The following is a 14,779-nucleotide window of genomic DNA, read 5'->3' as shown; positions in this document are numbered from 1 at the left end:
ACTAGTGGCTGAGAAAAACACATTCATTCTACTCATCACTTTTTTGTTTTTCCCCATGTCACGTGAGACATCTTCAGTCCATTCGGCTTTTATACCAATACAGCACTAGGAGTTTGTAGGTCATACTTTCAATGTTATGAGAAAACAGCAGGTCCCACAATGCAAGTTGTGTAGGTTAAAAAAGATGACTAAAGGGTGTAAAGCAATGGGGTTTTGGGGGGGGGGGGGGTGGTCTTGCCCAGTCTACCCCTGGGCTTGTCAGGAGTGTGGCGCACTCGGGCAGCGCACACAGAAGCCCCATTGACCAACGTGTCAGTAGGGAGAGAATGTGGCCTAATGGCTAGGGCAGTCGACCTCGGATCTGGGGAACCGGATTTGAGTCTTGGCAGGGACGCTCAACATTCTGCAATTCTGGGCAGATCACTTTATCTCCCTGTGCCTGAAACGTAACTGGTGCTCATGTAAAGCACTCTGATACCTACGGGTCTAGTTTGTGCTATATAAAACTTCACAAAAAAATAGGTGTGGGGTGGGTGGGATATAGGTGGGGTTTTATAAGGGGAGGATGGGTTGAAGGCAGCCTTTTTGGCTTCATCACACTCAGAGGCACGGTGTTTGGTAGGGTGACTTATCCCGCCCCTGATTTTTCGACTACTTTTGGTTATCCCTTCATTCTGTTATGCTGGTATGTTTTAGTAATGTGATCAATCAAGGCTTGGGTCCATAATTCCCTGGACTGGACCACCCATATATGGAAACAATAAACACGGTATCCAAGGAAATTATTCAATTTTAAGTCGCAATAAACCTTAGACCCTTAATTCTAAAGTTTATAAGCTTTATTCAGCTTCATTCAATATTTTCAAAAGGACATTCAAAAATCAATTAAACATGTCTTTTGAAAGGAATAACACATTAATAAATCATACAGTACAACGTGACTTGAAGAAATAATTTAACATAAATACATCTGACAAAAAAGTTTTTTTTGTAAGAAAAAATACTACATATAAATAATGACAAGCCTACATCAATATGAAAATATTGAATGAAGCTGAATAAAGCTTATAATCTTTAGAATTAAGGGTCTACGGTTTATTGCGACTTGAAATTGAATAATTTCCCTGGATACCGGGTATGTTTTAGTAGGGCAGGGTGTAAGGTTGTAGTTAGTTATTACAGAGTTTTATTATTACGTAGTTTTATATAGCGCAAACTTGACCCGAAGGTATCGGGTATCAGAGTGGTTTATATAGCACCAGTTGCATTACATGAGGACACATTCATTTTTGTTAGGCACGGGGTGATTAAGTGATTTGCCCAGAATCACAGGATGTTCAGGGTCATTGCCGAGACTCGAACCCGGTTCCCCAGATTCGAGGTCGACCGCTTTAGGCCATCTCTTGTTGCTGCTAGTAGGCACGTCTGGTGCTATTTTGAGCATAGCAAGAAGACATCTGTTGGATGGGAGAGGGTGTAAGCACAGAGGCCAGGGAAATGGGGACAATGGTAACAAAGGGAATTTGTGAGCACGCCAGAAAGGACCAGGATTTGTGTCACAATGTTGGGGTGGGAAGGTTAAGTTCAGTGGGGGTTTGAGTTTTTAGGGGGGTGGATTTGTAGGAATTACACTTTATTAGTGAGGCTGGTTAGTTTTGTAAGGCATTCTTTACCAGGTGGCTAATATTACAGTTTCAGACCAGTTCTATTATAGCAGACTTTTACCCCTTAATATATGCATGGACGTAGTTTTTGCGCGCCTTCTCGTCCAACATAGGGCCATCTGGACTGGCAAGTATCCCTGTTCAGTGAAAATAAGGTAAGTGTATGCTGCGTCCTATTCTCTGTTCAGTGGCTTTGAAAAAGTGTAATTAAAAATCAAAACCTTTTCTTTATCTGTTTACCTCGCGCACGTTCTCTTATTATTTTTCCTCCTCTTCTTGTTACGTGTCTTCCTTCCTACCCCACCACTAATATTGTTTTAAAACTATCTCCCTCAGTCCTCTACTCCCTCGTGTTAATTTCACAAATTTCGTTACACTCCTTTCTTTCACACATCTCAGTTTCTTTTCCTCATTAATTTTACATTTCAGTATCTGTTTTTAAGAGATACTGCCAAAAGGCCACTAGATAAGAGCACGGAGTCAGAGCTTAAAGCAAGGTGAAAGAACCGAATCCCTTAAGCGCGATATAAATATGCTGGCTGCGTGACCTAATCAAAAAAGTAATAATTACTCCAAAGAAATCTCCACCTCTGTTGCTGCTTTACACTGCTCTTAAAGAGGCAGGACCGTGAAAGCGTGTCTCTGTTTGAGTAGGCGGGGCTAGTATAGGGCATCAGCCCGAGCTGTCCAATAGGGCAGAGTTCCGAAGATGGCAGAAGAGCTGTAGGATACAAATTGTCCACAACACCGGAAGTAGTTCTAGTTACCAGCACCGGATGTTTGGAATCGGCGTATTGACAGTTTCCGGTTTGCGCTGAGTAAAAACGTCCACTGTAAGTTTAAACCCTTCTACTTGCTCTAGTTGCATCCAGTACTCGTCATCTGTGTATCGACGTTTATGCAACTGCCAGATTTAATGTACTGTATGTTTATTCAAGATTGGTGTGGTTAGAAGTGTAGTACACTCGCGATGTTTTGAATTCAGTATGCGCAGTAATTAGTATAGAAATAACCAAACAAGTGCCTTCCTTACAAGACCTGGCTTCCACCCCCTTCGCGCGCCCATATCCCCGCCCAAACACCTGCTATCTGAAGTATTGTGTATATATAATGTGTCTCCCAATTCACTGTTTCTGGGAGCTGGCATCTGCAACGCTGAGAGTTAAGGATATAACGGAATGTTGATGTATGTGTGATGTGGAAGCAGGTTACAGCTGGATGGAGCCCTTGTAATGAACAGATAAAAGAATGTCCGTTCGTTGTTGGTAACTTCAAGTATATTGAAGGTTGAAGTTACAAGTAAGAAGGTACATAGAAAGTGAGCCCCACCAGGAGCAGCCTGTATGCTGCTCAGCCCATAGACCAACTGACTCAAACCATTCCAACATTCTAACTTCCAAAATTCTAACACACACACATCCTGGCTGAGCAGCATACTACAGCCCCCTAACAAGACATGCCAGGCTGTGGCCTAACATGAAATAAATACCTTACCTCTACATGAATCAATACGGTATATGTGAAGCGCGAACTAATCACCCCTAAGTGTCTCAAGTCGCTGCGGGCTGTCGGGGAGATTAAGTGAGCTACTGCCCAGAGTCACATGATAACAAGCTGCTGCTGGGGATTGAACGATGAGCTCCACACTACGGAGTCAGCCGCTGCACCTCACCTCTCCCTTTGGCTACAGACTGATTTATGAAGGCACTACCTCCAATTACAACATTTTGGCAACAAGTTCTTGGGACAAAAGTGTGGGGATGCTGCTGGACTCGGGGGCAGTAGGCAGTTGGTCCTTAAAAAGAGTCTAAAGGTGTAGAGAGGTCCTGTGAAGAGACTGGAATAGTCTGGGGCTGCCCAACCTCAATGCCAGCATGACTATTGAGCAAGAGTAGCCCAGTAAGGAGGATATGCAAGCACCAGGAGGAGTGGTACTGAAGCCAGCTGAGTATTGGGCCTGTAATTTGAGACGGCACGAAAAAGCAGAAAGTCTGTGACATGAGGAGCGATTAACAAAAGACTTGATCAAACACCATATGTAATTATAGGCATTAAGGGAAATCTTTGCAACTATTGTCGAAATATCTGGATTCTTAAGCCAGGGTCACCTAAGGATCTGCTGCGCGGGTGCCACTTGTCCCAATTATATGGAACTCAGTGCACGTAAAGGGCAAGTCAGTGCATGCCTATTGAGGCTCCACTTCTGAAGGTGCCCCTTGTAGAGTTACGAGCGAAGATGGCGGGAACTTATTATCATGTGCAGCACCAGGTTGTAGCAGTCTTTCTACTCCTGTGTGAGGGTATACCTCCGATGAAAGGGGGTATGGCAAGTTATCATGTTGGTTTGGCCAGCTGGTGATGGCTTGTTTGGAGGGTTGTAGTACTGGGCTGCACTTTTGTGGGTGTGAGATGGTGTGAAGGATTATCTCCATGGTGGGATGTGTGTGTTCCTTATGAACGATGGAGAAGGGTGAGAGTTATATGATGGCAAGTTTTGGTTTGGAGTTTGTCAAGGGACTTTTGAGTTGCAGTATTGTATAGTTAAACCTTTCTGTTTTGTGTTGTTTGTGCCTTGACTATGTAGACTTGGGGTTGAAAGGGAAACCCCTTGGCCTGAGGATTCTTTGCCTTGGCTGTTGCTTGATGTAGGAAGCTGGCCTTTTATGTAATATATCAATAATCTGATCTACCGTGTAAAGAGTCCAGGGGTTCCCTTATAAGTGGACAGGGGCTTGCTCTAGCAATCCCACGGTGCTTTATTGGGTGTAGTGTGGTCGAATGTCCTTAGGCTTAACCAAGAGGAGTGCAAGACATATGCAAATACACACAATCATCAATAAATGACAAATGACTCAAGAAGGAGATCCACGTCAATTTATAAAAATAGCAAGTATCTTTATATATGTTTAGGCATCAGAGAGAAATCGTTCAGGCAAGCAAGTTTTTCAATATAAATTCTTTTCAGTTAAAAAACTGGGCACCTTTTGAGTTTGGCAGTGGTATCCTATGGAAGGAAGAACAGGTATTGCAAATGGGTATAGTACAGCCAATTACAGGACCAATCTTCAGGAGTTAAGGTGAGTGGTGGGAAAGGTCCAAGGCAGAACCAACAGAACACGACCAGCGGCACAAGGGCTGCAGGGTACAAAACCGCGCTTGGAGCCCAGTGTTATTCTATGGAGATCGGTCACTGCAAAAAGAGGCGTCAGGCTGGACCAGCAAGGGAGTTCAGGCCATGCGATGCTCGGGTACGTAGGGACACCTTTGGTACTCTTCTCCACAGCCCGGTGGTGACAGATGCAGAGGTGACTGTAGGTGTCGGGTTTTCTTACCGGGAGCGTTGCGGTAGAGGGGGCCTGCGTGTAGAGGTTGCAGGTGGTGTCGGTGGGTCCACGAGGGTTGAAACCATGTTGAACTCAGGCTCTAGAGGGCTGGGGGCTTTGATGACACGGTAGACCCACTTCTACTTGGGCTGGGAACGACAAGTGCAGTGGTGGCTTCAGGTGCCCTGTTTTGCCAGTTCCAGAGTCCTCAGAGTCTTTTCATTTGGAGTTTCTGCAGGTTGCAGGGAACAGTTCCGCTGTTCTTTGGGAGGTCTTGGTCTCTATTGAAGGCAGGCAGTCTTCCCAGATTTTGGAGGCACACAGCTGCAAGACGAGGCATCTTTGGCACAGTTTAGATGGAGATTGGCAGACAGGTCAGTTGGGCTGGGGCCAAGTCAAGTGCTCTCTTCAGTCTTCTCTAATTGTGGCTCTTCGTGTCCTTATTCGTAGGGCACCAGGATCTCCTCTTCTGGTGCCAGGGACTCCCTTAAATACTCAATGTAGGGGTGGTAGGGGTATGTAGGGTAGTAGCCAATGGGCTCCTGTCCCTTGGGCTCACTACGCCCCCTATATGACCACTACCTGTTGGATGTGGACATAACCCTGTCTGAGAATTCATAAGTATGCCATCAGAAAGATGGCTGCTTCTGAAAAATTGTGTCCACCTCTGTGTAGCCCACCTTAGGGGTGATACTAGTCTGGAGGTGGCACATCTACCTGACTAGCTAATTTTCCCGCCTGTCCAGGTGCCAAGGGGGTCCTGGACAAAAGCGGGTGGCTTCCTCGCCTGTGAGGGGAGCCAGACTCTCATTCCAAAGGCGGCAGCTCTTTGAAGCTTGCCGGCCTGGGGAGGCTAATCAGAAGGTCATCCTGTGGAGGGGTGTTACACTCTCTTCCCGGATTTTGTTCTGGGCCTCCTGAGAGCAGAGGCCCTCACCTTAGGAGGTCACAACAGTGTCCAGGCGGCAGGCTGGCATGAACTAGTCAGGGAGCATACCAGAGGTTGGTAGGTTTTCAGGGGGTACCTCTAAGATGCCCTCTGAGTGCATGTATTGGTAAATCCATCACTGGAATCAGTGTGGGTTTGCCAATATGAAATGTTTGATAGCAAACATCTCTATTTATAGTGAAGCCATCATGTAGCTGGGGAACTCGTTTTCACCTGTGTCCAGCATATGTTTTAAAATGGCTTCCCTATCCACTTGCCCTGGACGTCATAGGACTGACCAGCACAGGGGTATATCCGCTCATGCCGGTATGCCCTCAAATGTAATATTCAGCACTCTCCCATAGGGCTGTCAGACCTGCTGTAGGGGTGACTTACAAATATAACATGTAGGGTTAGGGGATATGGCACACATGTATGTGACATTTCATGTTTTCACTTTTTTCTTTACCAAGTAACACATCCTGCAATGGCAGCCTTGCATGTGCTTGGAGAGGTGTCCCATAGGATGGCACAATTTGTGCTGCTGCCCTTAGGGGCCCTCTTTAGTACCTCAGACCCTAGGTACCAGGGTTACCATTTACTAGGAACTTACAGAGGGTGCTAAAGGTTTTGCTAATTGGGGGAACAATTTAGCATTTTAAGGGAAAGAACACTGGTACTGGGGACCTGGTTATCAGGAACCTGGTACATTTCAGTCAAAGTTTCATCAAATACCATGCAAAAAGTGAGGGGGTACTGCAACAAGCACCCAGTTCCCTACGAATGACTAGGTCCCTGTTATTACATGTCCTGCCTGCATCAATGCTGTATGGTGTCATTGTGAGTGTATAGACATGCAGTTGTCCGAGGAGATCGCAAGACTTTAGGATCTTGGACTGTTGTGCAATGTTAGCCACAACCTAGTTGTCCTCGTGTGTGTGTGTGCTTTTGTCATGAGATGTGGGAAGCCTCATGTCTTGGAAGGTTGTAAGACTTCCCTCAGCCTATCACAGTTACTGTAATTTGTTGTCTTTGTACATATGCATGTTTTCAGAGAGTTTAAAAGGTTTTCTGAATTACCGTTTGTAATGCTGAGAGTAAATGATGCAATGGAGTTTTTTGTGTGTGTGATGTTGAAGCTGGTAGATAGCTACAGATGGAGAGAGAATGGGGCCTGGTAGGGCCTATTTAGCTGTGGTTGTAACCTAAGAGCCTAACATGAAATAAAAAACTTACCCCTACTTGAATGACTCCAGGCTCTTGTATGATGATCCTACCCTCTAACTACAACATAATAATTCACTTGAAGCCTGGGAGTTACATTCTTGGTTTCGTTCAATTTTAGTAGCACACTTAAGAGCAATTGATTGTGAAAGGAATCTCGGAACTCGCCGAACCTTTTTTCTAATGTCAGTGAACTGGCTTATTAACACCATAGTGTTTAATTGGTAATCATGCGCCGTGGAAATTTTTAGATAAATAACTAAATACATGAGTTGGGACACAACTTGGTGAGATCTCGTGCCTATTGCTCATTCCTTAACACATTTCGGTGGGATCTAGCGGCCATAAAGTTCGGAGTGAGATTTTTAAAGGATTCATCATAAAAGTTCAAACAAAAATGTGTTTCTCAGATATGAGAATCCATTATAGATAATGTAGTACCCGCCTCATACTGCTCTGAGCTAGCCAGAGCCTCTACCTGGAAGTGGGAGATGTGGCATGGGGTAATCATGCCCCTAGGATTGTTTTATCAAGGCGAATGGGGACCAAATTAATCATTACATAACACAGTTTGTTTTAAGGGTTTTCCATAAAATTCTGCAAAGAAACTCCTAAATAGTGTAATTTGTGGTTGTGGCACACACTTAGGAGTAGTTTTTCTCTGCAGCAACAAATTATGGGTCATTCCCTTTTGCCTTACCCTTACATCACGTTTGTATAGTGCATGGTGTATTTCTGTGGCAATGCTGACCTGTGTCACTCGCAAAAGTAATGGTTTATCATGGTCTAGTTTCGGGCCTTAGGGTTATGAGGGAAGGAGGGAGAACAAACAAAAGCAACCTTACATGTACATACCAGAACCTCGACTCACTGTAAACCGAGGAATGAAGACTCTGCGGTAGGCTTTGTCGCATAGGTCTTTTTTAATGGAAACAAATCTCTACTTAGGAGGGGGTCCGCATAACTCATTGGTACAAGGAACAATCAATATCTTTCACTCCAAAGCAAGTACCCTAACAACTCAGATATTTAGGCTATAACAATACTTCCTTTTCCAGTCATTCTTGGTATAATTGACCCTCTTATCTTCTACAATAAGAGTCTTGGCTCATTTATCTTTTCACCCTGATTAGGACTGAGGAACCTTTACTGTCCCAGCTGTTCGTAGGGGTTCGCTCATATTTTCGAAGCTGTTGACAACACAGTGGCTCACTAATAAAATGTCCTGTAAGAATGTAAATTCTCCTGTGTTTGAATCACCACAAATGATAAGGGATACCTAATATCTCTTTGGAGGGATGACCGTACCCTTCTGCCTAGAAGCATGGAATGAGGTCTCACACACTTCTTTTTAAGTTCAGTCTACCAGATAGTGCAAATTGTCTGGTTGCAAAAGACTTAGGGCATCATTAGGATGGCGGGCGGAGTCCGCCCGCCATCCTGACGGAAAACGGGCCCGCCCGCCATATGTGCGGCGGTCCCGTGGGGGAGATTAGGATGCGCCCGCCACACTGGCGGGCGCATCACGCATTATTAACATTGCAGCGGGCGGTGCTTTCAGCAGCACAGCCGCAATGGTAAAAATGCATGTTGTGCATTTGCATGCACAAAGTGGCAGGCACCGCGAGGTGCCTTCCGCATTGTGCATGCAAATGCAGGGGGGTACTATACGTACCCCCATGTGCACCCCCAACTCCCCAACTTCCTGGGGGCCCGCAACGCGCCCCCCACTGTGAACTCCGTATGCGTTGCCGCCACGGAAAGGCTGCTCTCCGCCTGAACACTAATATGGATGGCGGTGTCTAGCAGACACCGCCACCATATTAGACCCTTTTCCGCCCGGTCAACTCGTCGACCGGGCGGAAAAGCAGGGGACGGTCTTCCCGTCCGCTGCAGTACCTCCCGCCATACTGATATGGCGGGGGGTAATTGGCATGCGGGCGGTGTAGTATGACGGGCGGATCGCCACCGCCGTTTGGACCCCAAGACAGCCATGGGCAACAGGTTCCTTAAGTGGAGGGGGCCCCTTTGAGGTGGTGGAACGCAAGAGTCCTGTGACCTACATGGTGGACTTGCGGTCTCCCAGGAACCCCTTGTGGGTCCTTCATGTTAACCGCCTGAAGCCCCACTTTGAGAGGTCTGAAGTGGACATGCTTCTGGCCTCAGATGCTGGAATGGAAGAGGAGAGTGAGCCTTTTCCTGACCTCCTGTGTGCAGAGGAACAAGATGGGTCAGTGGAGAGTGTGGTCCCCTCCACTACACTGACCCCTAAGCAGCAGAGCGATTGTCACCAACTGTTGGGGCAATTCAGTGATCTGTTCTCCCTGGTGCCTAGTGTCACTGATTGGTGCACCCATGTCCTAGACTCTGTGGACAGTCCTCCTGTTAAGCACAAGGCTTACCGAGTGACTGAATGGGTCAGGGCATGCATTAAGGAGGAGGTCTCCAAAATGTTTGCTTTAGGGGAGATTGAGTCCTCTAGCAGCCCTTGGTCCAGCCCCATGGTCCTGGTACCAAAAGCTGCCGTGCCTGGTAGAACGTTTGTCAAGGGGTATGGCAACATTGTTGTACCCTTGACTGAGCTGACTTCTAAGAAGCAGTCAAAGATTGTGAACTGGACTGACACCTGTCAGAAAGCTTATGACTCCCTGAAGACTGCCATGTGCACAGCACCTGTACTTCAGGCGCCCAACTTTTCAAAATAATTTGTTGTCCAGACAGGCGCTTCCGAGCATGGTGTGGCGGCCGTTCTGTCACAGATCAATGAGGAGGGCCTAGACCAGCCTGTAGCCTTCATTAGTAGGAGGTTACTTCATGGGAACAGAGGTGGAGTGCAATTGAGCGTGAGGCATTTGCTGTGGTCTGGGCACTGAAGAAGCTGACACCATACCTGTTTGGGACTCACTTCTGGGTTCAGACAGACCACAGGCCCCTCAGATGGTTGATGCAGATGAGGGGAGAGAATCCAAAGTTGTTGAGGTGGTCCATTACCCTACAGGGTATGATCTTTACGGTGGAACATCGCCCTGCTACAGAACACGCCAACGCTGATGGTCTGTCCAGATTTTTCCACCTTAGTGATGAGAACTCCCAAGTGGGTGGGTAGTTCTCCCCACGTTTCAGCTGGAGGGGACGTGTGTTAGACCTGGCACCATTGACTTGGGTCTCCCTTCCATTTTTCGCTTTTGTCTCCTCTGTGTTTGCTGGTGTTCGATGCTCTGGGCGCTGTGCCACAGCGCGAATGCACCCTATTGTAAATTAACTGCATTACCTTCTATAATCCTGAATGACTCAAGGAACCTGATAGGAAAGCCGAATTTAGTATGCCTGAGCTCAGAATATTAAAGTGCATCTGGTAGTGAAGATTATTTCCATATTCTGTGGTTGAAAATACCACTTTTAGAAAGTGGGTATTTTCTTGCCTAAACCTTCCAGTGTGCTCTGCTGTTATGTGTATTAGCTGTCTGGTTTTGAAGGGACAGGGCAGGCTGAGCCGACCTGGATTGAATAGAGAGATTTGCAGTTGGAGTATGGGGGAGGGGTGACCCTTTGATCTGAGCAGGGCTGTGCCTAGCAACCTGAACGATGGCTCCACCTCCCACTGTGCGTCTGATAGCAGACCCCCTCTTCCTGAAAGGCAGGATGCAGCCTTGTAAACAAAGTGCTCCAGGACGACACCAAATTGGTTATGGCTGGGTTCAGTGATATGTGACTTTTTGAGAACAAAGACTTTTGGGGTATAAAGATCTGTGCTAAAACCCCTACACAGTGTGTTACTTCTGGATGTCAAGACGAACCTCTGTCCGTGTAAGTAGAGGGAAAGGACTTAGAAACTTTCATCCATCTTGCTGAAGCAACTACCCAAGGGCCTGATATGAGCTTGCCTCCTGCTGAAGTCTCAGGGACACTAGACTTCACCCATCAGTCGCACGGATTCCTCTTTGAGGGGAATTCTACTCACAGTTGAGGCCTCTGTTGAGAATTCCATAGCCTTTGGTTCTACTGCGTGGAACGTGGGCTGAAAGTCATCTTATCGCTAGTGTGGGCCGCTGCAGCTGAGGAGCTGTGCCGCTGAGTGTCCGCATTTGCCGTACTACGAAAATCATTGTATCGCTATTGTGAGCCGCCGCAGCTGAGGAGCTGTTGCCGCTGAGAGCCCGCATTTGCCTATGTTACCCAAGTCGTCGCCATTGTGGGCCGCCGCAGCTGAGGAGCTGTTGCCGCCGAGAGTCCGCATTTGCCTGTGTTACCAAAGTCATCGTAATCGCTATTGTGGGCCGCTGCAGCTGAGGAGCTGTGTCGCTGAATGCCCGCATTTGCCATCCTACGAGAATCATCGCAATCGCTATTGTGGGCCGCTGCAGCTGAGGAGCTGTGCCGCTGAGTGCCCGCATTTGCCGTCCTACGAGAATCATCGCGGGCCGCTGCAGCTGAGGAGCTGTGCCGCTGAGTCCCCCGCACTAGTCACCTCTTCGCGGATCTTGTTATCACCTGCGTGTGCCGCTGGGTGCCCGCCTTAAGCCCCACCCCAGGATTATCGTGAGTTCAGGCTGCGGACCGCTACAGCCGGAAGCTGTGGCCGCTGCGAGTCCGCCTGTCATCACCGCGGCTTCCTTGTGAGGCTGTGTGCCGTGCCCCCTTTAAATCTCAGGTACATTGTGCATCACCGGGTCACGTGGACCCTGGCCTCGAACTAAGTTCGTTCCACACACTTTTTGAGTTCCTTGATTGCTTTTGAAGTGAATCTGTAATTTATGTGCATTGTGGTTCCTTGAGTGCTTTTAAGCGTAGTGTTCAGTCTATATAAAGATAACTATTTATCTATAACTACTTGTGGTGTCCATTTGTAGCGTCCTTCCTTCGTTATTGTGTATGGTCATAAATGCTTCACACACTGCCTCTGAGATAGACCTGTCTGCTCGTGCTAAGTTACCACAGGGTTGAGCAGGGGTTGTCAAAGTGTGTAGCCCCTTACTCTGACTTTGGAAGTAGGATCCCTATTTGGACCTCGGTGCCAGCCGTTGCCAACTTGAGATCCCCATTTCTAACACTCTCCTTTATGTACTAACTCCACCCCCACCTTTTCCACTACCTTGTTTAGGTCTCGCTAGCGTAGGCTGCACACATGCGCAGTCTCGCTGGCGAGATTTAATGATATGGGGTATTTTCTGTAAGGGGCATTAAGCCCCGCCCCTCTTTTTCATTGACTGGCATCACTGTTTATGCTAAACGGTGGCCAGCCATTGGAAAAGAGCTGTTGGTGACGTATTTTCTCGGCTTTCTGAGCCGTCCCATTTGGACGGGCTCGTCTGCCTTCCTTGCGTCGCAAAAGGTTTCTTATCTTTATGGGGCCAAACACATGGCCCCATAAAGACAAGAAACCTTTTAGCAGGCGAGGCCGTCCAAGTGGGACTGTAGAAAAAGCCGAGCAAATACGTCATGGCGAGCGCTTGTTGTATTTGGAAATTTGAAATGTTAACTGTAAATGTTTAAAGCGCTCTGTCACCCTTTGATTTTAGCTGCACTACATCAAGAACTAGTACATTTTCCGGTTCCGTTCGTGAGTAGTTTATGGCAGTGGTTTAGGAACGGTACCATGGGCCTTAATTCAAGTGTGGAAAATCCTCCCAGAACTTGATTGGTCTTTTAACGAAAAAAACAGTAACATTTAGGACAAATAGGTTCCCTCACTCCCCTGTACCCGGTAATACTGGTTGCTGTTGTTTCTGATTTTGCCTCACCATGCATTTTCTTTGTGTTTTAGTATTTGTAGTACTATTTAACCTATTTTTAAATCGGGCTTACAAGTTCAAGAATGTAAAGAAAAACCTAGATTGCACGAGCTACTCGCGCATGGACGTGGTTAATTAAGATCTCTGGATTATCTGTTCTCTTGCAAGTGCTGCCTAGACGTCAGCCATTCATGCATAGGGGTAAACCATTCCTGTTGGGAGCGGTCACGACCGGTAGCGAGTTGTGAGGTTCACCCGCTCGGAATCCAAGCCCAGGGGGTGGGTTCGAGTGTCAGGGCGTCCTCTCTCGAGCAGCGCCGCTGCAGTTGGAGGGGATGTCCACGTGAACGAGAGTTTCAGCGCACCACGTAGGGGGTAGTAAGTGTAATACAAATGCCATAATACAATGCAATTCGATATAACTTGATTGAGAACGAGGCAGCTAATAAGAACCTATTTGCCAATGCTTTTTAATGTTAAAAACAAAACTAATATGATGCAAGGTCAGTGAATAATAAGGTCTAGATGTATCAGCAGTTGTAACATCAGTTTACTCCTTGTGATGCAGTACAGATGACGTTTATTCAAGTCGCATGGCAGACATATTCAATGCCTTTCTGGGTCCTTAGGTGAAAAAATAGCTGTTACAGTTCTTCTTTCGTGACAGTCTACCTATTTTTTCAGGAACAAAAATGCTGTACTAATCAACCGACTTTCTAATGTGCTCTGGCCTTAAGAATGAATAATGTAGTGTCCCCTGCTGGTGAATGGCAGTTCGCTGTTTCTGTAATGTCAGTGATTTACTGTGGAAAACCTATTGCTGACATAAAGTCATGGGTGATGCTGAAGAATGCCAGGTCATTTTAAATCACATCATTAAAATAACAGAAGTAAATATCAATATAAAACTAGTGTTCACTGAATCATCTTCATTGTTTAGACATCTGATGTTTTAGCGCTGTTGTGTTTTTTTTTTTTTGTTTTTTTTTAAGCAGGAGCATTTCTATAATACCGTTCTTTTATACTCACTATTAAGCTAGGGTTCCTGAGTTTGTATAAAACGTGCTTTTTAGGTTTGTTTGTGAGTGATAGTTTATTTGTAAAATATATAAAGCTGGAATACCTATGAAAATCTCATCACTGGATTGTATTTTTTCTGCATCTCAGTATTCTTGAAAAGAAAAACGTAAATTACGTTGAACAGAGTTACTCGTGGCATCTTTGTACTGGTAAGAAGGCACCCATGGGCGTCCGCAGGGGGGGGGGGGGCAAGGAGGGGCGCTTGCCCCCCCCTGGAGCACCCCTCCTTTCCCCCCTGCGGACACCCATGCTTTTAGGGACGTCTTTTGTCCGTAATTCCGGAGCCTTGCAGGGAGCAGAGCTGTTCCCTGCCAGAGGCCTCAACTCCCTGATGGGGCGCCTTGCACGCCTCCTCGCAGCCCCTCCCGCCCATTGTCATTCTGTCTGTGGCTGATTATCACATACAGAATGACAATGGCCAGTTTGAGCTGCTAAAGCATACATCCCACCCTGAACCAATGAGGCAGCTCAGCGGGTTGGGTATGCGCTGCCGAGACCAGCGGACACAGAGCAGTGTTGTGTGTGCCATTATCGGGTTTTTCTCCCTAAGGCCATGAAACGGAACAGGCTCTGCCTCGAGTGCCACTTGACATCACCACTGCTTGAGGTGGTGCGGAAATACACCCACCCACTTCAAACCCGTGCTCAATGGCATTCTGGTTCGTGCAGTTCTTTCCTTAATCAGCCATAGGTGAAAGTGCAGGCTGCATCCTAAGGGGAAGTGGCAAGCTAGGTCTGGACACCAAGACCTCCTTTTAACACTGTGTAGTCTGAGAGCAAGGGGACTTCTGAATGAAGTTCGGGGGGGGGGGGGGGGGGAGGTCGATG

At 46.9% G+C, this 14,779-nt stretch overlaps 1 protein-coding gene across 1 annotated transcript in view; it reads left to right on the top strand.

The window, feature by feature from the left end:
- Nucleotides 1-1,442: 1,442 nt before the first annotated feature.
- The window catches only part of NOSIP (nitric oxide synthase interacting protein), a 63,988-nt gene continuing 50,651 nt past the window's right edge, over nucleotides 1,443-14,779 (top strand). Inside the window, exon 1 of the mRNA XM_085616146.1 lies at nucleotides 1,443-2,497. The gene's annotated coding sequence lies outside the window, so the exon portion shown is untranslated. The remainder of the gene's footprint in view (nucleotides 2,498-14,779) is intronic.

Source organism: Triturus cristatus, chromosome 7 (assembly GCF_964204655.1).
Source record: "Triturus cristatus chromosome 7, aTriCri1.1, whole genome shotgun sequence".
In the NCBI taxonomy this organism is placed as follows: Eukaryota; Metazoa; Chordata; class Amphibia; order Caudata; family Salamandridae; genus Triturus; species Triturus cristatus.
Note: the sequence above shows the minus strand (reverse complement) of the source record. Positions and strands in the feature narration are given on the sequence as shown.